Source organism: Phyllostomus discolor, chromosome 3 (assembly GCF_004126475.2).
Source record: "Phyllostomus discolor isolate MPI-MPIP mPhyDis1 chromosome 3, mPhyDis1.pri.v3, whole genome shotgun sequence".
Classification (NCBI taxonomy): domain Eukaryota; kingdom Metazoa; phylum Chordata; class Mammalia; order Chiroptera; family Phyllostomidae; genus Phyllostomus; species Phyllostomus discolor.
In genome coordinates, this window is record NC_040905.2 from 204,454,975 (window position 1) to 204,480,623 (window position 25,649).

General features: G+C 54.8%; 1 protein-coding gene across 1 annotated transcript in view; it reads right to left on the bottom strand.

Moving 5' to 3' along the window:
* TTLL11 (tubulin tyrosine ligase like 11) overlaps positions 1-25,649 on the bottom strand; it is a 190,109-nt gene that overhangs the window by 41,727 nt on the left and 122,733 nt on the right.

Sequence of the window (25,649 nt, forward strand, 5' to 3'; positions counted from 1 at the left end):
TCCTTGAGTGTGACATCTGCCAGTTACCCAAGCAGGAGGCATTAGAATAAATGCTACCTCCTCCCCGTCCACCACCGCAGCCAGTCCTACCTCTTAGTGTCCCCTGAAACCAGCTCCTACCTGGACTCTCACCTGAACTGTGGCAATAGAGCCTCCTGCCTCCAGCCTTTGCCAACCACAGCTCTATCCCGCACACGGCAGCCACGGTGCCCCCTTTAAAGCAAACCTGGCCAGGTCACCCACTTGCTATTGCTCTTTCGTGACCCCCAGGAGCCCACACAATGAAGTCATACTCTTCATTCTGGCATTCAGGGTTGTTCCCAATGTCTTCCCCACCCTTCCTCATTTCCTGTTGCTGCCCAAGACACGCTATACCCTAAAAGGCCCCGAGCCCTCCCTGCTGCTCCTACCCTGCTGCCCCTCGGCCTGGCCTGGAACCAGACACTCGGCGCTCACTGGACACCCAGCTCCCTTCTACACTCAGCGCGTCTCTCTGCTCTTGCCCCTCATCTCGCTCCCCTGCCTCCTGTCCTGCCCAGAGCTGAGCTGGGGCCAGGGGCAACCCTTTCCCCCTTGTGTGCGCCCATTCCAGGGACAGAATCCTGGGCACACTGAACATGGACAGTAAATACTGCCCAGCTGATTAACCGATGCAGGAGAACTAGAGGCACATCTCATGGTGCTGAGCGCAGTGCCAAGGCCATTTTCTACTCTTTTCTCTATTAAATGGCCTTGTCCCTGGTGCTCCCACTTTCAAGCACGCCATCGGCTCCAAGTTGCACCATCCTGGTCTCTGGGAACCTGCTTTCCTCGGCCTTTAAGGCCTTCCCTGACCCTGGCTGCCGGCCACGCTTCCGGTCCACTTGCAACAGGAGCTCAGATGTCTGCTCACCGCGCTGACGACTCTCTCCCACGTCCCACCCCTGTTCCTTGGACTCGCTCCTCGGTTCCCTCGTCCAGGTGCGCTGAATTTATTTACATGCCAATACCTCTATTTTGTGCGCTCCTTCAAGGCCAGGACCACATCTTATTCAACTCCACTTCCATAGGACCTGGCATGTACTAGGCAGGCCCTTGGGAAATGTTTCATCGAATCTGTCGAGTTGGGGAAGTTTGCTTTCAATAGCAAGGTAAGCCTCAAATAAAAAAACCAAGGTTATGACCATTTGTATCCCATAAGCTCTTTTAAATGGGAAGGATGTTTGAGTGCTTGACAGCTCTCCGCAGGGATCTTCTCTTTACCCCAGTCCAAGGAACCAGCCTCTGAGGGAGAGACCCCCTGCGTGTGACTACAAAGTCCTGTCAGTTCTGTTCATAGTTCCTTCTAAGTGGGTCTTGACACTGGTCTCAAAGAAAGGACAGGGGGCAGACCAGAGGGGAGAACCCCTTTCAAATTCAACGGTGCACATGGCTCTGGGGCAACAGATGTGCCCCCCGCCCCCGCCAAGGGGAGCAGCTCAATTCCTCGGGAGGAGTCAGTGTTCCCAGGGTGGGGCACAGGCCCCCCGCAGGCCCCCCCCCCCCCCGCCCCGCCCGGCTTTACCCACATCTCTGTCAACTGGAGACAGTAAATAAAAGTCAGTGGGCTCCTCCTCGAGTGAAATGAAAGGTTCTCCTGCTAAGGTTACAGGGGAAATCCTGAGTGAAAGAAAGCAGCACCGTTACTGGAAATTAGCTCTTAAATTACTGGGTAAGCGGCCATCACCAACTCTGTTTAAGTTTTTGTTACAGGGAGATTTAGAAATGTGCAGTGTGGACACACTCGGCGACCAGGAAAAGCGCTCAGAGGACTCCTCAGTCAACACGACCGTCTTGCCCGTATCATCTCATCTGCTCTGCACACGACCCTGGGAAGGAGACCGTTGTTGCTCTATCGCTGTTTCAGACGGAGAAACTGAGGCGCAGCAGGGGGAGCACTCCGGTGCCTGGCTGACCCCAAGTTACCAACCCATTCTTCTAACCTGTGCTCACTCCCCTTTGCCACCATCACTCAACAGCAAACCACGCTTCGCGCCGGGCGTTACAAAACCCTAAGCACTGCTATTTATTGTTTGCGCGAAATCGTTTTTATAGATTCTAACAGTGATTCACGCCCTCAGCAGACAACTTGAGAAATGCACAAAGGAATCAAAGCCATTTGTAATCCCACACGTCAGGGATGAACAGTATTAACGTTCTGATTTATCTGTAAAGTTAGGATCACAGGACATGCAGTTAAATCCTTCTTCTTACACGTTACAAGTATTTCCCGCAGCACTAAATATGTTTCCAGGAGCGTGATTTCTCACGGACATGTAATACTCGGTATTGAATCGCCTGAACCACCACTTAATTAGCCACGCCCCTCCGTGCGGGAGGGAGTGTCCGTGAGGCCTGCTCGCCCCAAACAGAGGGACGCGCTCCCTCGGAAACGACACGGCACCACCAGAAGCAGTGTCAGAGGTCATTCTGTCCAACGATGACTCTATTTTCTTTCATTATGGCCCAACACGCATCACACATATTCGCCATGTTTAACTGTTTTAAAGTGTACAATTCAGCGGCGGCATGACCTCCGCAACATTGTGGGACCCTCCCCAGTTCCAGAACATGTTCACAACGATGCCGTCTTAGAGGAGACACCTTAATCCTGCGTAGACAGGGACATCCGTGCCCATGGGTCATTCAATCGGCAGCGTCTCCGGGGTGGTGGCCTTAGCTTGGGTTGCCCTGGTGATGGGGGCCCTACCACCCCCAGGGACCCGGTCGGGTTTTCCCAGTGGCAGTCAGAGGCTGTCTCCCCCCCCCAGTGTCCGCAGCCCGCACCCCACCCCGCCCCAGAGCCACAGAGAATGAGGAGTCTGCTTTCCCTTCTACGTGACGGCCCTTCACGTTACTTCCCAGGGTTGCCGTATGTCCAGTAGGATGACTCCAATTTCCCTTCCTTCCTGACCCCAGTTGATAACCTCAAGATGCAAAGGGCTTTCCATGCCACACACATGTCGTTTTCATGGACTCAAAACCACAAATTCAGGGGGAAACGGGTTTACTCAACTGGAAGAAGGCAGTCAAGATACAGCTGGTGTACAAGAGGAAGCAGAACAACAAGAAATAGTACCTTTGCTGGAGATAATTTCAACTATCACACCGAGATCCAGGTTATCACAAATAACTACAAAATCCTGTTTTTACTTAATAGCGTTTTAATGGAACTGTCAGGCTTATAAAATAAAAGTGACTGGTAAAGAAACTATAAATCAAGCTTACTAGTCCTTTGGGGTAATTTTAAAAATTGAATTTGGTGTATTCATGATTCAGTAAAACAGGGGAAAGAATCTCGAATGTTCTATTTATCACCGTTTTTCAAATAAAATGGAATTACTTTTTATTATACCTCTTGGGGAAAAAATACCTATCTTTATTTTGCCTGGCAAGCCTACTGTCAAATGTCAGCAGTATTTATTGGGGACCTACTACATATAGTTCATGCATCATGCCAAACAACTTACCTATGTCACCTCAACTGTCCCTCATAACAATTCTATGAGGTGGGTGGAAACCGGTCCCATTTTACAGAGTAGAAATCTGAGGCCCAGAGAACCTGATTACATGCCCAACAACACAAATCAATGGTGGAACCAGAATTTATGCTTCTGTATAAGCTGGATATATTCCCAGAAATGAGCACTCTAGGAAGGCAGACAAAGCAAGGTCAAGTTGAAGATTCAGAGAAGGTGCTTAGATTCTCTCAGAAAATAGTTTCCATTTTTAGTTAAGCACCCCTTCAATAATTTATTTATTCATTCATGGCCACTTCCCAAGCACTTACCGTCCCAGGGCCCTGGGACACACGGGTGAGGCGCACACAGTCCCCTACCCAAGGGGGGCAAGACAAGCCCCGTCTGTGAACAGTGACTGAGGGCGGTGGAAGCGGCCAGGCCAGCGTCTAGAGGTGGCGCCCAGAGCAGGCGGAAGGAGCAGGGTTGCTAGGCCTTGGTAGTAGACCTTGGGGGGAAGGGGGTGGGAGTATGATCTGAAAGCCCACGTGCATCCGGGTCTGACAGGCTCCGCAACGGCAGACAAACGGGCTTGGGTGTGGCGGCACCCGAGGCGAGAAGAGTGTGATGAGCTTCAGGGAGAGAAGTGGCAGGATCGGAGGTGCGTAGGGATGAATGCATCTGTCAGCGGTATGTATGTACCCTGATCCGGGTGGGGGATGGATGAGGTCAGGAGGCGCGGTCCCCAGACCAGCAGCACCAGCACGGCCTGAGAGCTTGTTAGAGATGCACTTCCTTGGCCCCACCCCGGACCTGTGGACCAGGAGCCTGTGCGTGGCACTGTGTTCCAGGAGGCCCTGCAGTGTTCCAGGAGGCCCTGTGTTCCAGGAGGGCACTGTGTTCCAGGAGGGCACTGTGTTCCAGGAGGGCACTGTGTTCCTGGAGGCCCTGCAGTGATGCCGATGCAGGCCCAGGTCTCGCTGAGAGGTGACTGTGGCGACTGCTTGACCATGGGGGACAGGTCAAGCAGTCGCCAGGCTCTGGTTCCCGGGGGATCCTGTGGTTTGGCGGGCCTGGTGAGCAGTGGCGCTGTGCTGGCCGAGGAGGGTAAGCAGGTTTCCTTCCCCAGAGTTCGGCTGAGACCCGTCCCCGAAGTCACTTGGGGATTGCAAGCGCACATTGGCATTCCTGGAGAAACTGCTAGCTGTGCGCCGCAGAAGTCCCTTAAATTAGCCCAGCAGCTAATTTAAAGAGTTGGAGGATGAAGTCACTAAAAATAAGCATAACTACCATGCCGCCCGGCTCTGTCACTTGACAAACGTCTGCCAGCACAGAGGCCCCCTTTGCCTGACGGTGGTGCTGTGCTATTTGGAGAGAAGGCGATGAGACTACCAAACGGGTGAGGCATGTGTTTCCACACTGATGAGCAAAAGGACTGAGTAAGGGACCTTCGTCTGATGTGCAAGTCCCTGCAGGACCCAGACCCACAGGGAGTCTGTTCCCACCGGCTTCCCTTCCTGCCGCCAGCCTCCCAACGCCCGCCTGGCCGCTCCCGCCTCCCTCGGCCCCCTTCCTCCGCAGCAGCATGAGATGCCAGCAGCACCACGCACAGTGGTGATGCTGTGGGGAGGACTTACTATGTGCCAGAAACTGCAATTTAAAAAAATTGAATCTTGATCAAGTCCTACGAAGTTGGAGTTCTTATCACTCCCATTTTACGGATGAGGAAACCAAGGCACAAAGACACAGACCGATAGGCTCTGGACCCGGGACAGAAAGCCAGGCAGGCAGAGACCTCGGTTCCAACCACTGCGTGGAGCTGCTTCCACGCACAGCAGCTGCTGGGCCCCGAGCACCTGAGGGTCAGGCAGGTCACTTGTCACATCTCCTCTGGCCCTGGCAACGACCCTATCGATTAGGTACTGTAAGTGGCCCCCACTTTTAGTGGCGAGAAAATGTAGCGTCAGAAAGGTTCAACTGCTTCCCAAGGGTCACTCCTCTATTAAGTGGCCAAAGGGAAAGTGGGGATTTGAACCTGGATCTGTCTGAGTTCAAAGCCCAGGCGCTTTCCGCTCAGTCCCGCTGCAGCTCATTGTGGTCACTCGACTTCTCTGGACTCCTTTCCCCTCCCCCACAACGGACAGACATCTCTGACCGAAGGGTGGTGTGGGGCTTACGAGGGAGAGTGGCCGGCAGGGCACTTAGTCTAACCCTAGCACAAGACCGTTGCCTTGTTTAGAATAAAAAACACAGCCTTTCTAGAAAGCATCAGGGGAACCTGCTGGGGGAGCTTGAACCAGACTCAAGGTGACGCCCTGGGAGGGAGCAGCACTGATCTGGGCGAGGTTGTTCCATTGTGATCGCCAATCACCCCCATTTTAGTCGCGGGCTCTGGTGAATCACTGACGCGCAGGGCTCGTGGCGCTCGGGAATTAACGAAGGCCCCACGGCAGCAAGCCGTGGACCAGATCTCTTTCCTTGTTCGCGATGAATTCCCGGAGCTGCCCGCCTGGGTTCTGCAGGGGCATCGTCCTGCCAGACCGAGCTGTGAATTGACAACAGGACAAACACGAGGACCTACTCGAAGGCCCTGTTCCCACACACCAGAGCTCACACCGCTGCAGAGCTGGAAGGGCCTTTAGGGGTCATCGGGCCCAGCCCCTCTCGTTTTCTGGATGAAGGAACTGACAGCTCCCTTTACAGCGACCTCCCAACACGCGTTTCTGACAGGGCTCTGTCTGCTGGCCCCTCCACACAGAGCGCGTGTCTCAGCCTCGACCCTCCTGCTCTCTGGCTCACCGGCTCGGGCAGGCAGAGGCGATCTCAGCAGCCCCTCCCCACGGGGTGCCGCCCAGTGCTCGAGCAGGCCCAGGGGGTCAGCCAAGGCTGCACTGGAATCCCAGCCCTGCACTCCGAGCTGGGTGACCTCGGGCAGGTCTGATAACTGCAAAGTGTGTTTCTTCTTTTGTAGAACGGGAATAACGATGGTACTTAACCTTTAGAACGGATGCAATTACAGAGAAAACGGATGCAGGGTGCTCAGCACAGCACCTTAATACCTGTCAGACACTTTTATCAGAATCACCAACGTCTTCATCTTCCACGTGCCACCATCTGGAGAGGCTCCCTGTCTAGTCACCAGCCCCAAGGGGAGGGGTTGGCTCTGGGAACTCAGGACCTTGCGGGGTTTCTTGAACCGGTTCCTGACATTCCATGCCGCCCCAGCCCCCAGCCCACATGACCAGACACCAGACAGTGCCCCTGCTCCTCCCGGCCGTCCTGGAAATGTCACTGTTGGCTGCTTCGGCTTGGACCGCACCTGCCTCTGTCCCCACCTAGCAGAGCCCCCAGGAGTCATCTTCTCAGGCCTCACCGGAGACCTGCCCCTTTCCTGATACCCGGGCTCTCCATGGGAGGTCACCGATGTCAGAGAACGACGCCGCAACACTGACGCATCTCCCCACCTGCGGGACAGGGTAAAGTGCAGGCTCAGGAGGGGCCCCGGCGGTGACCTCGTTTTGCTCTACGGGGAAGGAGAGGCGATGTCACTTGGTTGAGAGGGTGGCAAAGGCAGGCCCAGTTCTCCCGACTCCCTGTCCAGAGCCTTTAAAAAAGAACGAGAAGGAAGGAACAAAACGATACACCGCTATCGAGCGCAAATGCCAGAGCGGCCACGACTCGGACACTGAAGGAGACGCTTCAGGCTCTACCTGTCACTCGGGCAGGCAGGGCAGAGAACTCTTGTGGCCCGAAAGAGCAGTGGAGTCCCTCTTTGGCCCCGTGAGTAGATGACCGCTGTCCTTCTGTGGCTGATTGGGCTTGTCCTCGCTTCTCACGGAAACCCGGGCAACCATTTCTCAAGGTCTCCGCCTCGCCTGCGCTGGCTGCCCGCGGCACGCTGGGCAGGGCCCCGCCCGGTCAGGCCGCTGCGTCTGCCGCCTCGTCTCCCCCACCGAGCTCTGCCCCCTCCAGTTTTAAATGGTCTTCCCCAAACGATCCACTTGAAAAACACGCATCCCTCAAGCCTTAGACTCCGCGTCACCTTTCCCGAAAAGCTTTCTAGAGCTACTGGGAGATAGAGTCAACCATCCCTTTCTAGATAACGTCCCGGGCTTCGCACAGTTTTTCTTCATAGTCATTATCGCCACTGGAAAGGTGATTTGTGCCACTGTCTGTCTGTTTGACGCCTGTTTCTTTCACCAGGTTGAAGCCTGGGCGGGCAGGGAGTGCTCTCATTCATTATGTCTATGCTTGTAGCCCCAATGCACTCCTGGCACGCAGTAGGGGCTCCAGATATCTGGCAGTAAACATAGGAATTGTTCCCGGGAGTTCTCATGATAATCCCACTCCTTAGACACAACTACTGGTTCACGTTTACAGGTGAGGATACTGAAGCTCGGAGAGGTCAAGCCAGCTGCCCACGTGATAAGGCTGGGACTGAGACCTGGTGGCTGTCTGCGGGGGTCGCATTCTTAACTCCTCTGCTTCTGGTGGCCAGAAGGAATCTTTCTTCCTCCTTTTCTCTCCTAATCACTGGGCAGATCCTGTCACACTGTCTGTGTGACAATTGTAATCAGTGGTTGTATTAGCCTCTGTTTTACAACCTCCCAAATTAGCAGGGAAGGCCAACTTAAGCTTTCATTGTCTAGTTCTGCTAATGAAGGGATCCTTTTAATTACACACTCAGCGCCGATCTGCAAAAACAAAGCATTTCAGTGTTTAAACACAGTTCTGCACCAAAGTCAAGAGCTATGTGAGCACAGACAGTAAGGGAGAAAACTACGAGTGGAAGTTATTTTTCGTCGAGACTGTAATTCTTTCTGGCATTCAATTTCTTCCCAGCCTGGTTCATTTTCTGCAGGCACCTCAGTTCTCCTTTGTACACGGTGCGCCCGGCGCACGCTTATCCAGGGAGCCGGTCGGCGCGTCCCACCTCGAACATCCTTCCCCCTCGGATTTCAGGTGAAATGCTCGCTTTGTGAATTTCTCTTGTCACTGATCCGCCCCGAGGGTGCTCCCCACCCAGGGGTGCCTGTGCGGCTGGCTGCTCAATCCTGCATTGTGGGTGCTGAATGCAAGGCCGTCTTCCCGGGCATGTGTCCCAGGGGCTCTTGGAATTTGCATCCTGCTTCCTAGGGCAATTTTGTGCGTCATTCTGTGTGAGACCTTCACTAAGGCCTGTGAGGCCTGTGATCCCACAGACTGTCCTCGGGCAACGCTGCCCTGACCTTGCATTTGCACTTGGCCGGGGGGAAAGGAGAGTTACTCTTACTGAGCCCCTCCTCTGGGCCAGTAACTCTCCGCCACATTAATTACCCCAGTTTGGCCACACTGAGACCCAAAGAGGGAGATGGTAACCTGTATTCAGAGCCAGATGCCTGGGTTGGAATCCTAACAGGCTGCAGATCTTGGAAAAGAGTCCTCACCCATCAGTGTCTTGGTGTCATTATCTGTATCCTGGGGATAATCATTCTCCCTACGTCACAGCACTTGTGAGATTTAAGTGGGCTGATACACGTAGATCATTTAGAACCATAGCTGGCAGGTGGCAAGCGCTTGGTAGGTGGTAGCTGGTAGCTGCTGCTGTCTATCAAACAAAGCTAAAGCCAGGTTAAATAAAGTATACACGGTCACACGTCCCCTAAATGGTGTCAGGTGGTCATCTGGGTCTGACTGACTCTTGTGACCCTGCTCTTTCTAGGCTTCCGACGAGGTTAGGGGACACCAACGGGGCTCCCTGCCAGCCCTCCACTGGGAGATCCCAGTCTCAGCCGTCGCCCTGGGAATGTGACCTCAGGACATCATCCTTTGTGCCCCATAACCTCCTGACCTCAGTACGAGCACCCTGGTTTCCGCTTCTGCTGCTTCCAACACACTGCTCTCTCAAAGTCTGCTTTGAGACTTCCTTTTCTTCCTTTTCTAACTGGACTTCCTCACTGCCACTGACCTTGATCTTTCTCCAGCTCAGCTTCTTCACACACCACTCGTGCAGCTGGCCACTTGTTCTAAAACTCTCATTCTGTGTCCATGCATTCTCCTAGTGTTTTCCATTCTCCGTTTTTCTTCCTCTAACGGCCCTCAGTGGTGGGGGGTTTCCTAAGCCCCGGTCCTTGACCTGCTCCCGGCCCTGCACAGTCTCCGTGGGCCGTCTCAATTACACACGGAAACGACTCCTAGCTCCTCTCGTGCCTCGGAGCATAAGCAGCCCCCGGGCCTGGCGCCCGTCCTGCTCACCCCTGCACCACAGCCAGGACCCGGCCCTGATCGTCCCTCCAGGCTCGCTGAGAACGCCAGCCGGCCCACAGGCCTTCCCCGACCCCTCCCACCCAGAAATCTTCTCTCCTGGATTTCCCACAGCACTTCCTCTGCACCTCTCTTGTGGCATTTGTCATTTTCTAAACTTACATTAGGGCCATCGAAGTCTGTGGCTTCTTTCTCCCGCAGACTGCTAGTTTGCCAAAAATAAAATCTGTTTTTGCTCCCCTCATAGTACTCCACATCTACTAGATGATGCCAAAAAAAAAAAAAAACCCCAAGTGCTGAGAAACAACTGTGTAAGAGAAGTATTCTTTAAGACAAATAACAAAAGGAATTTGGTGTAATTTTGTCCAAAGGCAAGGAAACAGGCAGAGTTACTTCTGGGTGTCGTTTTCAGCTGGAGGTTCTATAGAGACATTGCTTAGCGTGAGAGTACAGCGATGATAACTTGGAGTAATAACAAGAGTGACAGTCATCGGGGCCCACTCCGAACTAACTGCACGGCCTTGGGGAAGTCCTGCTATTGCTCAGCCCGTTTCTCTTCTGTAAAGTGGAACTGGACACTGGGCCCTACCTCATTGAGGGTCGAGGGACACGGTGGGGTGACTTAAGCTGAGAGGCTAGCGTCCTGGCTGGAGCGCTAAAGAAACAGTAGCTGTCACCACTCATTTGGCACATATTGACTGTATAGAGCCTCAGAAACCAGGGACCTGGGTCGGCTCAAGCCCAGCCTCCCCCCGGGGAACGTTTAACCACGTCCTCCAATCCTCAATGCTCTTCTCCTTTGAGAACGCTGGTCCCAAGGAAATTAGGTTTTAAAAAATACAGCTAGTGAATTAGGCATGCATATTAGCAATCAGGTCCAGAGAGGAAGTCTAACTTTTTTCTCCGTGCGATTTGAATTCCCCGAACATAGAGTTGTTGTCAAAATCCATTAAAGTATTTAATTTCACTTGTCATTGAGCAATTCCCCGAGAAGACATCCAGACAGTTCGCGGGGCTGTTTCTCACGGAAGTACTAAATGTTTAGTTATCGTGGTACATTTTTTAGATGATGTCTCCCCGATGGCTGTAGGTACTCTAAGAGATTGCCTAAGTTCAAGTACAAGATTAAGGCAGTGTGGTAGTGTTGTAGGAATTATGCATCAAACGCCTGGGTTTTAGCTCCAACGCTGCCACTCACCAGCTGAGTGACCTTGGAGAAGGTACTCAACCTCTCTGAGCAGGAGTTTCCTCCTTTGGAAAACGGTGTCAACACCACCAGGTGCACAGGTTTTAGTGAGCTCTGAATGGGATGCCAAGTGTAAAGAGATTTGAAGAACGCCAGACGTATCATTGGTGCTCGGTACGAGACAGCCTAAACGTCTCCAAGACTTGGACACGCACAGATTGGGGTCCAAGGACTGCGGCACACACTCATCACCCTCTGCTCAAGCGACAGCCTTATGGCGCAGCATGCTTACCGTGACGCCGTGGGCAGAACCGTCCCATCCTGACCCTTCCTCCCTTCACAGCAGCCTTTCCAAACACCCCTTCACATACATGCAACACCAGCCCGACTGGACCAACTCACCTGGTGGGGGTGAAAGGTTTCCGTGCCAACAGGCCTAGTGGCAGGAACCCCTCCCCAAGAAAGAAAACGAGGGAGAGTGTATCATTTAGTTCTCCCACTGACAAAGAGCAAGCAAGCTGAAGTCAGAGCTGGCCTCTTCCTTGGTTGTCATGGCAACATTGACTGACCTACCCTGTCCTGCAAAACCTGGAAACTGGGAAGTAAGGGGAACCTTTGGGAGGTGGTGGGCAGGGATGAACCACAAGGTTCACGAGAGAAGTGACACCATCTGTCTTTACAAAAACTGCTGGGAGAAGTGCGTCCCTCACCGGGGAATGGAGAGATTCCCGTTTTACCATACAGTCCTTTGGTGATTATAACTGGACTGAGAGGTCAGCAGAAGGGCCCGTTCAGACCCAGCGAATGGGCAGATGCCACTTCCTCAGGAGACAGAGGAAGGCACCACTTGTGCCGCTGGGTCCCGTCGGTAGTCGGGGACCGTGGCCCGTGCCCCATGCCCAGGCTCCTGCTGCAGCCCAACCCCATGGTCCGTGGGGCGGCTTCCCGTCCGTGGGCTCATGCAACCTGAGCGACAGCTCGGGAAGAAAAGGCAGTGCACCCGTTTTCCAGGCAAGAAGACCGAGCGCCGTGACCAGGGACCGGCGAGTCCCGGCACTGCCATTTTCTCCCCGTAGTTTGCTCTCTGCCTCTGAAAAAGCTCCACCTTGTGGCCCTTTTTCCCAGATGGGTTCAGTTCTTTCCCTGTTAAGCTCTGTTTGGCTTTTAAAAGTCACCTTCTGAGTTCAACCCCTGCCACTCAAATCCACCCAGACGTCTCACTGGCTTCCAAGTTGCACACAACTTGTTCCCCAACCTCCCCCTCCCCCGCAAACCGCTCCGAGCTGTCTCCGTGTTGTTACTGGCAACTCCCCGGTCCCAGCGAGCCCAGCACAAAACCCTGCCGTCAGCTTTGGCTTTCCCCTCGTCCTCACCCTGGTTTCCGGGGACCTGCACAGAAGTCCCCCACTGTGCCCTCCCCACTCAGGGGCTCTGATTCCAGTGCCGCGGGGGAGCCCGAGCAGCGGAAACAGCCAGCATGGTGGTTTGCTGCAGAGGCTGTGGGGTCGAGGTGCGTGGGCTCTGGCCGGGTGGGGTCCCGCCTGCATGCCTGGCACGCTCCCCCATTTGATCCTCACCACAGCCCTTGGAGGCCGCCATCCTGCTCACCAGGGCTCCCACTTTCCGTGGGAGATGCTCTCCCCGTGAGGCACAAGGGCAGTGACATAATTTGCCTGAGATCCTCTGGATCGGCTGGATGCAAGAGCCCGCACTCGTAATGACAAGCACAGCTCGCTCCCAACTCATCGGGTTTCCTGAGAGAGGGACTCATGACCCCGTGTCTGTGTCTCAGCACTGACCGCAGGGCCTGCCCCGCTGCCTCTGAGGAGCCGGGAACTGGCTGAGGGTCCCAGCTCATGGCCAGCCAGCCTATGGTCTCCTTGCCGCTGCACTGCGACCCTTTCCCACTGTATGACCTCGGGGGAACCACCAGATGATAGCTAGGGGTCTGCAGCAGGCGGAACAGCGCCCTGACCCCCGACATCTGTCAACGCGACCTTACTGGGAAACAGGTCTCTTTGGATGTCATTGGGTTAAGGGTCTCAGAGATGAGATGACCCTGACTTAGCGTGGGCCCCAAATCCAGTGCCAGGGACACTTGGAACGGCAGGACAGAGGGGTCTGACGGACACACACACAGGGAAGAGGCAGTGGGACGACTGAGGCGGGGACTGGGGGGTGCAGCCATAGACGGAAAAGCGCCAGGAGCCACCAGATGCTGGAAGGGGCCGGGACGGATCCTCTCCCAGGAGAACCCTTAGGAGGGGTGCGACACCTTGATTTCCAGCTTCCAGCTTCTAGCACTGGGAAGGAATGCATTGCTCTGGTTTTAAGCCACCGAGTTTGCCGTGACTTCTTACAGCAGCCCCGGGCACCAGTGTCCGAGGACTCGGTGTCCTCCCTGCGGTGCCGGAACTGAAGGCCACCGGAACAACGCCCGCCGCGCAGTACGCCCTCCACACCCGTTCGCTGAGCCGCACTAAGACATTCTGAGACGCTACCTTAGAATCCTCTCCCCAGGGCACCCCTGGCTGACTACTTCTGTCCCATAACATCGGGCTTGTGAGACGTTTATAAAACTTCAGAACCCGGGAGCCAGGAAGAGGAGCCACAGGGAGCGTCTCCGGCGAGCCCAGGGGCGGGGGCGGGAGGCCGGCAGGGACGGCCGTGTCCTTGTGAGGCCGGTGACTGAGTGCTGGCCCGTCTCCAGCTCTGATGAGCCTGTCACAGTGGGTTTCACAAAACATCTGTTTCGGGAACGAGCCTGTTGTTTCAGGCAAGCTCCAGAGATAATAGTATGTTTTTCCTATACACAGCCATGACATGTTCACTGAAGCTGAGTATTTCTAAATGTGACCGATTCCTGGAGTGGCAGGAGCCCATCGAACTCTTCCAGAACACAGATTGCATGTGGGCAGTGCGGACGGCTCCTCTCGTGCCTGCAGGCCCGACGCGGCGTCTACTCTGGCTGGCAGGGAAGCAGGTGGCGGGGCCGGCGTGGGGGCAGGGAGTGGCGAGCTCTCTGAAATTGGTCCCTCTAAAGGTGATGCTTAATTCTGCAAGGCAGTCAGGTCCCCGGGCTTCATGCATATGGATGGCCGCAGTGGTCGAGCGATACTGCAATTTCTCTCCCCGCGTTAATCGACTGCAGTCGGCTTTGCCCGTGCACATACTAATGATCCCTGGGACCTGAACTCGGCTGCATTGGATTCAATTCTGACTCCGATAAGAAGGCACCTGTGTAACAAGCCATGCGAAGCGAGGGGACCGTGCCTTGGCGTGGGAGGGAGAGAGGACCAGAAGGCAGGTCAACAATTAAGAGAATGCCGGGCAGGCCAAGGGGGAACGTGGGCCAAAGAGAAAAACTCCTGGAGATCGCCCAGGCAGAGGCTGCTTGGGAGCAAACACACTTCTCCTTTGTCCCTGGGGGAGGGATGCGATCTGAGCAGATCAAGCCCAGAATATGCCCGCCTTCACCGCCTCCTCTCCGGTCAGGGTGGCTGGCTGGTGTGCTCCTCGGAGTCAGGCCTGGACGGCTCTGGGGTGGGGCAGCGGGGCCTGGGGTGAGCCATGCCCAGTATGCCTGGAGCTTCCCCGCTGTGGGGTCTCCGCTCCTAATGCTCACAGCCTTGGCCTCCAGTCCCTACTCCAGGTCTCTGGGTCCCAGCATCGCCTCCTTCTTCACCAGTCTGCTGCTGGGGCCCCAGCATGCCACGGGGCAAGTGCATCCTGGTGACCTCCAAGCCACCGAGGCCAGGTGTGTACAGCACAGAAGGCAGTGACTCCGGCCCAACTTTCCCCAAGGACCCTAAGCCCTGCAAACTGCTCCCAAAGGAACTGATACATTTAGGAAGGAAATAGCCTCAAGTCACAGAGACCAGCAAGTTCAGGACCCCATCCTGTGTGTAGAGGAGGACTGAGCTCAGGAGACCGGACATGGCTTGTCTGGCGTTTCCTGACAGGTGGGTGAAGAGCCCAGGTTTCCCAACTCCCAGTACAGTTTGCTGTGAGAATGCCCTTGGCTCTTCCCTGGGCCAGCGTCAGCTCTTTGCAGGCAGGGCCCCCGGCAGACTCATTTCCAACCCTCCCACAGCAGCGGGGGGCCAGGCCCAGAGCAGGGGCCCGGGAACTGCTGCCCAGACGTGTCTAGGCAGGTCTCCTTGTCAGACACAGACGTGGTACAAAGCCAACGCAAAGGTGCTGTTTCAGGATTCTGAGAACACCTCCGCTTACAGAGCGGAGGTGCTGTTTCTGCCCAAAGCTCCTTGTCATGTCACTGTGTCAATTTCTGCCTTGCGTAACTGTGATCGTGGGTCCCCACCGTGGCAGTGGCTGTTCGCCGGAGGCTGTGGCACCCAGGCACCGCTGGGGACCATGACCAGAGGTCCCATTTAGCCCTGCCCTCATCCCTGCTGGGTGGCATCTATCAGCCACTCTTCATGGACCAACACTGAGGCTCAGGTGGGTGAACTGGTCTGCCGAGGCCACACAGCTCAGCAGAGCTGGAGCATGAACTCTAGTCTAGGTCTGCGGCGCTTTACCGAAGAAGACAGGCCGTTCTGCCGCGAGGGTGGTGGTGGGGATATGTGGTGAGAGGTAAGGAGGGCCTCCTCTGTGCCAGGCGTGGGGCGTGTACGAACGCACCGAATTCTCTCAAAGGTCCTGTGAAGCCCCGTCTCCCCCCAGTAGGTGAGGAAAAACAGAGACCGAGTCACCACGTAACAGCCCCAGGCGTCCCAGCCTGTGCAGAAGACGGGACCAGCTCCGGGCGGAGGGAGCTCAGAACGAGAGGCTGGGGCGGGCGGGCCGCTGGGGCGGGTGGACCTGCTGGTGGAGTGACTGTGGGCCAATGGCGGTAAAGTTTTCTTAAAAAAATCTTCATAGAACACATATAACATAAAATTTACCATTGTAACTATTTTTAAGGGTACAGTTCAGGGCCCTTAGAATTGTTGTGCAACCGTCGCCGCCATCCCTCTCTAGAACTTTCTCGTCTTCCACCGAAACTGGACAACTATATCCGTTCGTCACCCACTGCCCAGGCCTCCCTCCCTGCAGCCCCCTTCTGCTGTCTGTCTCTGTGACCTTGACTGCCCCGGGTACCTCGTGTGAGTGGAAGCACACGGCACTTGTCCTTGTGTGACTGACTCATCTCACTCAACAGAATGGCCTCAAGGTTCGTCCGTGTTTACTGTAATACGTACCCTCCTCTCAAAGGCAGGTAACGTTCTGTGCTGCATGCGCAGGCCACATTTTATCGTCCGTCCATCAGGGAACAGCTGGGTTACCCCCCCTTCTGGCTACCGTGCGTCATGCTGCTGTGAACGTGCGTGTACATGGGCGGGTTGCTTTGAAGCTCATCATCTTCTGAGCCCCAGACCTGGGCCTCCAGCTCTGTTCCCCGACCCAAAGCACAGATGCACCACCCGCCCAGTGCCGGGACCAGACACCAGAGCGGAGGGATTAATTCTCAATCTTCACCACCCCGAGGAGCCAGGTCTTGTCCCTCTGTATCACCTCAGCTCCCCCACTCCCTCTTCCCCGCCGCCGATCACCACTCCCCACAGCCCAGGCCACCCTCACCGCTCACCTCACCGGTGGGTCACCCGAAATGCCACGGCCTCCTCACCAGCCTCCTTGCTTCCAAGCTCCCCTTTCAACACACCCTTCGAGTCACAGCCACACTGCAGATCTGACTGTGTCCCTGGCGGCCCTGACCCTGCTCCTGGCTCCCTCTCTCTCACTTCCTTCAAATGCTTATGAAAAGTCTCTTTCTCAGACAGGCAGCCCCCGCCCCGACCACTCTGCTTACAGACAGCTGTAACCCACACTCCCCCGGCCCTCCAGCGCCCTGTCCTTGCTCCCCAGTTCTCTGCGGCCCTTACCACCATTCATCAGGCGCAGACTTTGCTCATTCACACATCATTGCCCATCTGCCCTCTCCCCCTACCAGCCCCGATAAGGAACGTCAGTTTCACAAAGGCAGGGGGTTTGTGGAACCACTGACTCCTCAGGCGGGGCGCACAGTAGGTGCTCAGGAGTGTGGGCCGAGTGCATGAGTGTGTGAATGGCTGGCTCCGCGCTGCCTGGGGGACAGACTCTCTGGCTGGGTCGGTCCTTCCACGCTCCAGCTCCGCATCCTCTCCAGCCCCTCGCCACACCCACTGCCACGGGGACTCTGGCCAGACTGCCTGGTGCACTGAGTCCTTCCGTGTGGGCCCTGGGCCTTGGCCCTCGCTGTTGTCTCTGCCCAGAATGTCTTGTGCCAGCTCGCCCCACCCTCCTGTGCACGTGGATGGCCCCTTCCACTACCCTCCCCGACACCTTATTTTCACCTCTTTCGAAGCCCTTCGCACGGGACTGTCACTGCTCATTTACTCGTGTGCGGCTGTGTCTCAGCTCCCAGCTCCACGAGGGCAGGGTGACCTCGCTCCCCGTCCAGGCTCGGTGCCCTGGACGCAGCACACTGCAGCTGCATAGCTAACGTCCAGGGAACACACGGGCCACCCTCTGAGTCTCCACTGCTTCACGGGTGAAACAGCGGCCGTGTGGCTCCCGCGGGGACCCCGCTGGTTAGAGACCACATACAGAACGGGCGGCGTCTGCCCCCGTTGCTGGCACAGGGAGGCCTCCTCACACCCAGCAGCTCAGCACCGACACGCGGGGGCAGTGGAGGGATCGCACGCACTAGTGTTAGATCTGCTGTTTCCACTGTTCCGGCAGCCGCCAGCTGAGGTCCCGCCACCATCCGCCACCTCTGGGGGCCACACTGATGGGCCGGCCCCAGAGAGAACTCCTGTCACTCGCTGTCTTAGCCGTCACATCTTGGCCGCTTGCCCGCCAAGCAGAGAAGACCTCCAAGTCCTCTTTCTTCTCGGAACCGACTGTATTTGTAGTCAGCATGCCATGCGACAGAAAACTTCCGGGACCTCAGGGACCGACTGTGCGGATCTCTCGCCTTCCGTCTGAGGACACGGGTTCAGAGAGGTTGGCCCACCTGCTCACAGGCTCACAGCCGGGGAGGGATTTCGCTTCCCCCTCCTTTAATGCACAGTTTTAATTCCCTCTGGTTGAACCTCTTGGGCTCTTTAGTCTGAAACTCTCACTTTGGCTAAATTCTGACCACACCATTACTACTGCAGTAACTGCAGAGAGAAGGAACCACTTTTAACTTCCATAATCTTCCAACTGGCAGCACCGCACAGAAGAGAGAGATGTGACTCTCCACCTCCTCACTCCCACCGGCCCCCCTGGACGACGGACTGCCTCCAGCAGAGGGATGATGCCAATGCCCATCGTGCCGGTCTCCTCTGCCGAGTCCCTCCACGGAAACACCTCCCCCCACCGGAAGCGCGTTCCCCTCTGCCGTGGGCGCAGGGGCTCTGCTCGTGGGCCGCGCTGCATGCAGGGAGCCAGTGGCGAGGGCGACGTGGGGCCTGGAGCTTGGGGTGTCAGAAGGGCCAGGGAGGGAGGGAAGGGGGCCCCCGGGGTAGAAGGAACCCCAGAGCTGCCTTCCACTGGGGAGGGAGCTGTGAGTCATCCACCGCCACCACCAGACTAACTCACAGCCTCTGGTCCCAGAGGAAATCGTTACTCCTAATTATTATTAGGCATAATGACTAATTAGTAAAAATAGCTACCATTTACCAAGTGCCAACTTACACTTGGTGCTTAAAGTATATTACTTCTCTTTTTCCTATTTTATGCTTCCTAGCTTATTTTCTATTTTTCTAATTATAAAGTCAATAGATGTTCATGGAAGTAATGTCTAAAGATACCGAAAAGTAGAAAAAAGGAAAAAAAATAACCCAGCCTCTGTTTCACCACCCACACTTTGCCACCGCTAACACGCCGGGGTTTCCCTTCCAGGAGGGCTCCGCCGCCTGCCCCTCTGCCCTCCCCGAGCGTGTGGCAGTGTGTGTGCTGCGTGAGATTTTCCACAGCCATGACCACACTGTTACAAAAATGACTTGTAGCTCACATGACGATCCTGTGGGTATTACGATCTGCATTTGACAGAGGAGGGACTCTGAGGCTCAGAGAGTGGAAGTGATTTGTCCGAAGTCACACAGCAGGTAAGTGGCCGAACAGGGATTTGTGTCAAGTTGCTCTCTTGTCAAAACCGTTCTTTCTCCCCTCTGCTGGGCTGCTCCCCCTTCCTACAGGAGCCCTGGGCACAGCCCTAACTGCATCTGCCCCCTCCGCTGCCCCCTCCCCTGCCCGCGCCCACGGGGCCGTGCCCCACAGGAAGACGTGGCTCCAGGGTGAGGGGAGGCGGGGCGCTCCGGCTCCGTGGACTCGCGGGCCGGTACCTGACTGTGGAGAGCCTCGAGAGGTGACGCTTCGCTGGAGACCTTCTGTCAGAAACTGGGGGTAATCTGGGTTTTCTCTCCGTACACATGCCCGGAAAGCTGAAACCAGAGAGCGCACGGAACTGTCTCCTGCAAGCTGCTTTGCATCAAACACAAGTGACCTCCGCAGAGCGGCTGCAGGTGGGCCCGGGGCCCCTCTAGCCCGGCCAGCCAGGCCGTGAGAGGCTGGGGACCTGACACACCCATGGGAGGGCGCCTGGCAACCTGCACTCCACATCTCCCCCAGTGGTCTGACCAGGCCACGGGTGCCAGGTGTGTCTAAGTTGGCACCAAGCCGACAAACGCGTGGCACCTCCCACGCGCCAGGCCCTGGGTCCGTGGCGTACGGCCAAACCAGGCAGACGCCCGGAAGAAGAGCGCTCCGTAAGGGTGCTGAGACTCAGACGCAGAGGCAGAGAGACCTGTTTGGTTCGAAAACCCTGAGGTCAGACTCCTTCACGATGAAAGAATTTTAAGCTACAAAGAAAAGCTGGGGGGACCCAGGGCGGGAGCAAACCGATGAAAGCCCTTGACAAAAGTCTTATTTTATGTTTGAGGAAATGAAGCAATAAAGATACAGGACTAAATAATATGTCTTATCTCTACCTCGTATGTCTTCAATTTAGGAGCAATAAGTCAGTTGCCCTTCTCTCCTCCCCAAACGTGTTCGGGGTCCTCCCCCCCGCGCAGTCAGAGTGAGACGTCTGGAGCACATTCTGCTTGGCCGCAGACAAGGCTCCCGGTGAGCCTCCCTTCTGCGCGTGTCTGTGTCTGTGTCTGTGTCTCTGTGTGTTTATTGCGTGTGTGAGTGAGTGTGTGAATGGGTGAGTGTGTGTTCCCCCAACTAAAAATTCAGTTACCTCTGACGGAGTCACCAGTTGTTGGTGTGACCAGTTGTGAATCCCACCTCCGGGTCCCACCAGAGTCATAGGGTGCTGTGAGCGTGAACTGCTGGGATGCTCCCACCTGCCTCCGGGGGGATGCTCAGACACCGAGGGGTTTCCTAGCACGCCTGTCATGCTCCCCCACCCCCTCACCATCTCCGGGGGCAGGACTCGGCCCCACTTCCGAACTCCAGACCAAAGAGCCGCCCCATTGGCCCAGGTCACTCAGGTAATGCCTCTCCTCTTGATACATGTGCAAGATCAGTTCTACGGCGGCAGCCACACCCCTCAGCTGCCTGATCTCGCTCCCCCCTTTGTGGCCAACTGGTTCTGTGCTGCCTTCCTCCTCTGCCTCATCCTTCCCCACCTTTGGGTCCCCATTTTCTCATGATTCCCAACAGGAGTGACTCACACGTCTCACACATGGGAACAGACGTGCTCGTGGTGGCACAGAAAGGAATGTGGAACGAAATCAGCAGGTGCCTGAGCTTCAGGGAGGCAGTCTGGAGGGCCCGCAAGGATCACTGGGCAGACCCCAGTGCCGAGGAGCAGGAAGCCCCTCCTCTGCCCGTCGGGAGGGGAAGAAACATCCAAGCTGGGTTCAAGTCCCAGCTCTGCCACTTAGATGCTGTGTGGCTTTGGGCCAGTCACTTAGCACTTCTGATCCTCTGTTTCCTCACCACTAACATGGGGATATCTCCCCTGCAAGGTTGTTATAAAGACTAAGTGATCATTAATGTACATACATACACATAATATACAAAATACGAAATTACGTATTACTTTTATAAAATGTGTTAGAACACTCATTTTGCACATGAGCTCACGCGCGTGCACACACACATACAACCAGGTGTGAACAGTGGCTGGCATGGAGCAACCTCTGTTGGCTGACCGTGTGCACACACCGCAAACCCGCCAGGGAGCACAGACGCAACGATGAAATTAAAAGGACTAGGTAAACGGAAAGCATTTAAAGAAAACACTGAGGTGCATTTGCCTTTGTGCCTTGAACGGAACACTATTCATCCTGCCCTCTTACAGTCAGGACTTTGCAGGCTGCTCCAGCACAGTCAGGGACACTGACAGCGACGCGGGTCAGGTAAACAGGCCAGCCTCGCTCCACACACTCAGTCTGAAAATAAAACATGAATTGCTTGAATTTCCACCTTCATGACAGAGCTCTCTTTGGAAACAGCACTGGAGAGAATACTAACACCTAAAAATATTCCTGCATTTAACAATGATCGTCAACGGGACACCTACGGCTGCCTGGCCTTCGCACAGGATTTCTCCTCTAACGTACTGCTCCCCTAGAGCGCCCCAGCCCGCCCCACCCCCGCACCGGAGTCCCACAGAGTCGGCCCTCAGAACTCCGCCAGCTGGCTCGGCCCTGTCTACACCTGGTGCCAGGCCTGGCCTAGCAGGTGGAGTCCAGTCGCCTTAGCCCCGGGGCTGTTCTTTTTGCCTAAGCCGGGGATCCTCACCCCTAGGAGGGGTCTGACTCTAGCGGCTCCCAACCCCATTCTCATGGAAGTGGTCAACGCCGCCCAGCGGAATAAAATTCTGCCTCAGCGCCTGGCTGGCACCCCCCACCCCAGGAGTTGCCCACTAGGAGGACACCCTGGCCAAGTCCCCTGCCCATTTCCCTGTCTGCTTCTTCCGCCAAGGAAGCAGGTGCTATTCTCCATCCTCCTGCATGCTGCCTTGGTCCAGCTGTGAATTAGGCAAGCTTGTGACACCATGAGGCCGCCAGGCCTGGCTTACCAGTGCCCGGCCTTCCACCCCTCCTGACATCACGCACCCTCAGCTAGGGACCCAGGCAGAGCCAAGTTGGATTGGTCATGACCTTTCACCCTGAGAAGTTCTCCCAACTCTCTGACCCTTGCAGTCCAAGCCCTCAAACCTCTGAATGTGCTGGTCTATGCTGTACATTCCTGCCGAGTCCAAGTTGTGGGGTTCTCTCAAATATCTCTGGTTTTCATACTGAAATATCACACTCTTTGTAGAAGACACAAAAACAGAGAACTGTGTAGACAGGAGGACAAAACTCTCCTACATCATCTCACCATCCAGAAATGATCACTGTTAATAGTTGGGTAAATTCCCTTCCAGTCCTCTTCTATGAATGTAATTTTTTGGACGTAGTTGAAATCATACTATACATACAATTTTGGAGCCTGCTTTTACATGTAGCATTTTATTATAAGCCTTTTGCCATATCACCACAATTATTTATAAGTATCTTTAATGACTGAATGACTCTTTCAAACTAATGAATATTTAGAATATTTCTGATATTTTAGTACATGGGTGAACATTTTTACACAATAAGTCTTTCTCATAATTTTTGATTGTATCTTTGGTGTAAAGTCTCTTCTGTGAAATTTCTGAGTTAAAAGTTATTAACATTTTTAAGACTCTTGGTATCTAATCTGGCTTCAGTGTGTGTGATCTTATAAATTGCCAAGGAATAAATTCATAGTCACCAACTCAGAGCTTTTTTTTAATCTAGACTCTTTTGTCTGCCCTCAAGTTAACTACTTGCCATCACAACAAAACAGCATGACATATTTTTTTCTATTAATTTTAATGCAGGCATGGGGTTAAAAATATTTCACATAGGAGTGTGTAAAACTAAAAGTAGTGAAATTAAGCAATATTTCCAAGTGACCCACAGACACTTTCCTAATCATAGAAAGTGGTCATTGAGATTTGTATCTCAAATTATTCTTCAGGTCCATTTCTCAAAGCTATGAATCTGAGTCAGCACCCTCAACTGCCAGAATTGGAAACAGTGAACTCTATTTTTGAGTTTCTGTAATAAGGTTTTTTTTATATCCGTCTTCTCCGTGAACTTCCCCTGGCTCCCTCAGGCAGAATCAATCACCCTTCCTCCCGTAGCTCATCGCCGGCGCCTCCTTTAACACTGACTTTGGTCTTCACCAGACCTGAGTTATTTGTTCCAGTTGCCCCCTAGGCTGGGGGCTCCTAGAAGGCACGGCGAGTGTGATTCCTGAGTCTGAGCGCGGAGACCAGCAAATGACAGCACGCCCAAACAGGGGCAGGGCTGATGTTCACTGTGCCGGTGAGCGTGTGGGCTGGGCCCCGCCAGGAATCTGGTGCAATGGATACATCCAGAAGGGAACGTGGAAGGAGGTCCACAGGCTGTTCATTCAGCAACGATCAGAAGAGACTATTTCTTCTGAAACGTCCATGGCTCCAGCTACTTATGGAGGACCTTCCAGGTAGCAGCGCTGTGCTGAGCGGTGACATCCAGAGAGGGACACAGAGGTCCCCTCTCCTCTGTGGGAAGTGCGCTCCCTGACCCACAGACGGCACCAAGCCCTGCATGTGCCAGGTCCCCCCCCCCCCCCCCCCACCAATGCATGCATCCCTACGGCAAAGATTGATTTAGAAATTAGGCATAGTGAACGGCTAACAACAACTAACGATAAAACAGAACAATTGTAACAGTCTCCTGCAATAAAAGTGATGTGAGTGTGGCGTCTTGCTCTCTCTGATGGCTGGTCTGATAACGGAGACAGCTACGCACAACTGGCAGGCGGGGAGCATGTGCCGCGTGGAATGGCGGGAAGTTGGGGAGCGAGACAGCCAGGGATGAAGTCCCGTTCTGCTGGTTATGGGTCCCATGACGTCGATCAGTACTCTCACTGACAGAATAGGGGCGATGACACCTACCTCCTAAAGAAGAAGGAAGGAGGGGAGGAGGGTGAAGAAGAGGGTCATCCACGCAGGTCAGGCACGAATGCCTAGCGCCCCAACGGAGGGCGTGTGGATGGCTGAAGAGAAGGGAGAAGAAGCCTGCTCCTGGCGGGTGGAAGAACGTGCAGGGGGCTGGGCACCGTGTGACCCCGAGTCCAGTCCCCCGTTCACCCTGAGCTAGGATGCAACCCAGGGAATTCCCGTCCCCTCAAACAGCCTCAGTCTCCCCTTCTGCACGATGAGCAGGCTGAGACAGGCGACCCCGTGGTCCTCCCGGTTCTGACGTTTCATCGGGGCCCTTGTTTCTCTCTCTCAGGTGTCAACGCAGCCCTCCTAACGACGACGCTGGTTCAGGCTTCCGCGGCCCAGGTCAGAGGCTGGCGGCCCAGCTCACGAAGCAGAACAATTGGCGCTTGCGTGAGAAAGGCCCTGCCGCGGGCTGGTGCTGCGTGAACTATGCAGAGGGATCCATCTCCCGTGCTGACAGTGCTGCTCTGGGAATTCATAAAATATTGAAGTGCTAATAAAGTCGTCTCTCATTTCAACGGCGGTGCTCTCCACTTATCTCTTCATTTGTTTGTCCACACCGTCAGATTTCTTCATCTCCTTGGCGCAGCTGTTCAGAGGAACACACGTGCGGACACGGTGTTTGTCCTCCGGGAGCTGGCGTCCCAGGCCCCTCTCCTTGGCCTGTACATGGCCATCCCCTCCCTGTGTCCAAATCTCCTCTCCTCACAGGGATGGCAGTCATGCTGGATTAGGGTCCACCCTGACACCCCCACTGTAATCTGATGACCTCTGTAAAGACCCTACTTCCAAATAAGATCATCCTTTGTTACTGGGGGGTTAGGATTGCAACACACAAACTTCGGGGCTGCCACTGCATGCGTAAACACCAGGGGCGTGGGCAGAAAGGACCAGGTCTGCAACTCGAGTGATGGGGGTGGAGCCTAAGGTGCGTGGACGCGTAGGGAGGGAGGCGAGGGTAGGGGTATGGGCCGACACGGGCAATCACCACGAGACTACCAGGGAGCAGGGAAATCTCCGAGTCAGAACCCAGGAGCCGACGTCGAGATTTCAAAGCTCCTGCCCGAAAGCCGATATCTGCCAGTGACAGGGGGACCCCGGGGCCTCGCCCTGCACCCGCACACTTCTGCTTTGCCCACACTTCTGCCAAACGTTGTTTGGGCTCGACCTCAGACCCCACTCCTCATCCTGGTTCTTAACACCCTGCTGCTACAGCAAACGTCCCCATATTCTGTGCAAGGCAGAAACCTGACAGTTCCCTCCCAGTTTCCTCATCAGCTGAGTCCGACGGCTGGGAAACAGGGAGGCCTGCGTGCACCTCCAAACCGCACTTGGTCCCAGCCCTGCACCGCAGCGGCGCCTGCGCCACACGGTTATTGTTAAAACAAAGGGCTGTGGGTTTGGGGAGAAAGTGATATTTTGAGCTGTCGAGACAGCCGAAAATGTTTGGGAAAACATTTTTTTTTGAGATAATGCTTGCTTTGTGAGGAACTGTTTCCTTTTTTCCCCCTGTAAATTTACTTTTTTTTTTTTTAGATCACATAGAAAAATCCTGGATCTCTTTGGTAGTCTCAAATATAATTATTGTTTTGACTAATAAGTCAACTTTGCAATGCTAAAAAGACAAATCACCAAATATAACTATGTGGTTTGCATTTCTTTGCTTTTTTAAAGGGCATGTCTGAGTTTTGTGAAACGAGACAGCCAGGAGTAATCGCAGAGAGATTCTTCACGGGTGGGGAAGCTGGTGTTCCCA